Genomic DNA, 2,719 nt, shown 5'->3' on the forward strand with positions numbered 1-2,719 from the left:
TTCAATGGACCAAAATCGTATTGGTCGTATAACCCCCCCCCCCGGTAGGATACTTACTCCGGCTCCAAGATCCAATAACGCCCTTGTGGTTTGAAAATTTCCAACTTGGATGTTTATTAAGGGCGTTCCCGGATCTTGTAACTTAGGAGGAAGGTCTCCTTTCAATACCGCACTTACCCGCTCCGTTAAGTCTACCAATTTAGGCACTTTTTGTTGCCTCTTTTGAGTACACAATTCTTTTAGAAACTTAGCGTAAGCGGGTACCTGTTTGATAGCTTCAAGTAAAGGAAGATTAATTTTAACTTGTTTAAAAACCTCCCACATTTCCTCTTTTTGAGGACCCCGTTTTGAAATAAATTTTTTTCTACCCGGATCTAATAAAGCCGAGGGAAATGGTACTTCACTAGATCCCTCACCCTCATTTACTTTTTATTTTTCTTTATTAACTTCGGGTTTTTCAAAATTGGGTTTTTTAGAAGAAACAATAGGTGGTTCATTTTCTTCCTCACTTTCTTGACCCGTTATATCCTCAACCACCCCATTAACCAAATCCGGTGAGGATTGGTTTTGTACTCTTTCCCACTTCTCAAAACACTTACATGGTGAATGTTAACATTATTACCTCTTGAAGTACCATGAGACGGGTTTACCTTAGTGTCGCTTGGTAATTGACCTTTGTTTTTCTTCAATTCGGACACTTCGGTTGCAAGTTGACCCATTTGGGTGGTCAAGGTTTGAATCGCTTTGCCTCGGGCCTCATCCTTTTGTATGCGAGCGTCATCCATTTGATTCCTCTTTTGCATTTCCGCTTGCATGCTCTTCAACATTTCCATCATTTCGTTTCCACCCGAGGACCCCCCTTGTTCTTGTCCCGATCGATATTGCCTTTGGTATCCTTGGTTGTTCCCCCTTGATATCCACTTTGGTTATTATAAGGTTGGCGCGAACCATAGTTTCCTTGGCTACCTTGAAAATTCGGGTTTGATTGATTCGAAGGGTTCCCATAACGAAAATTCGGGTGGTTTCTCAACCCGGGGTGGTAAGTGTTAGAATTCATGTTGAAATTTCTACCACCCCCTCCTTGACCTTGAACGGCATGAACGTCTTCATATTTCCCTTCCACCATTCCTTGGCAATTTTCAGCCGCATGACCTATTTCATTACACAATGCACAAACATCATAAATTTGGCTAGAATTTTGAACATTACCGTCATCTATTGCGTGCACTTGAGGTCGGGCAATGGCCGGTCGTGCTCTCCTTGATGCTTGAGCTTTTCTCTTTGATGTAGTTGCCATGCTCTCCAAAAACTCCCAATCATCGTTCTCGTAATTTGTACCAAAAGTCCCACCGGTGATGGACATTAAATCACGAGCATCTTCGGCACTCGACCCCTCATGAAAGGCATTCATTAATTCCCACAATTCGAATCCATGGTGAGGGCAATTTTTGATCATCATATTGAAACGCTCAAATGCCTCATGAAACATCTCACCATGTTGTTGTTGGAAGCTTCTCAACCCCTTTCTTGCATCGTTGGTCTTTTGGGCGGTGTAAAACTCATCCAAGAAAGTTTGTTGCATTTCCCCCCATGTATATATGGATGCTGAAGGTAATGTGTAGAACCATTTTTTCGCCTTATCTTCCAAAGAAAATTGGAATAATACCAATTTAATATCGTCGGCTGAGAACCCTTGACTCCCAAGAGTGTTACAAATCGAGTCATAAGCCTCCAAATGAAAGTAAGGCTCCTCCGTTGCTAACCCCTTATATTTTGGCAAACTTTGCAAAGAATTGGTCCTCACTTCAAATGTCCTCCCTTGATCATTGTGAGGAATGACTACCGGTGAAGGGTTATGAGTGATTACCGGCCTAAAATGCGCTTCGATGCCTCTCACATTTTCTCTAAGGTGCCTCCTTGGTACACCGAACCTACCTCTTGGAGGAATAGGACCCATTGGCCTTGGTACTTGCCCTTGTGGTGCAATTAGTTGTTGAAACTGTTATTGTGGCATCGGTGGGCGTTGAGGTGGTCTTTGGAATTGTGGTTGCACGTTTTGCGGCCGGACTTGTTGCAATGGTATAGGGCGTTGCATTTGTGGCCCTTGTGGTCTTGGCCGAATGTTTTGTGGTATGAGTTGTTGTTGTTGTGGCATTCCACCGACACTTGCCATTCCTTGAGATTGACTTTGCACATAACCGAATTCTCCTTGATCACCATAACCCCCATAAGCATACCCATCTTCATCATAACCCTCGAACTCCTCAAATCCTTCATCATACCCATCTCCTTGAATTCCCGACGATTGCCCAAATGGAAGAGTCGAGTATTGGAAACCCGACTGGTTTGATGGTCGAAACGGTGTAGCATGGACAATGGACGAAATTGGTGCTATGGTATGGCTTGAATATGACGGACCCGCACCCGGGAAGAAATGGGATAATGGTGGTATAGTAGTGGAAGGGTTAAATGTAATGGTTGGTTCTTCTTGGGTAGTAATGGGCTGTGTGGTGTTGGTTGATGTGACATTTTGAAGTATGGTGGGTTCGGTAGTATTTGGTGGAATGGTGGTATTTGGTGAAGGTTGAGTGGATGTTGGTATAAATGATGAGGTGGATTCACCCATAGTGGGTGGTGGTGGTGGTGGATCCATGTATCGAAGTGGTGTAATCGGTGTGATTGGTGTTGTTGGTGAACCGTTGATTGTGTTTTCCCTTAA

The 2,719-nt window shown here is 43.7% G+C and overlaps 1 non-coding gene across 1 annotated transcript; it reads left to right on the forward strand.

Annotated features, from left to right (window-relative positions):
• The first annotated feature begins 1,427 nt into the window (after positions 1–1,427).
• LOC118485349 lies at positions 1,428–1,533 on the forward strand. The gene has a single exon (XR_004875649.1). It is a non-coding gene; the product is annotated as a small nucleolar RNA R71 (small nucleolar RNA).
• Positions 1,534–2,719: the final 1,186 nt, after the last annotated feature.

Source organism: Helianthus annuus, chromosome 12, assembly GCF_002127325.2.
Source record: "Helianthus annuus cultivar XRQ/B chromosome 12, HanXRQr2.0-SUNRISE, whole genome shotgun sequence".
Taxonomy (NCBI): Eukaryota; Viridiplantae; Streptophyta; class Magnoliopsida; order Asterales; family Asteraceae; genus Helianthus; species Helianthus annuus.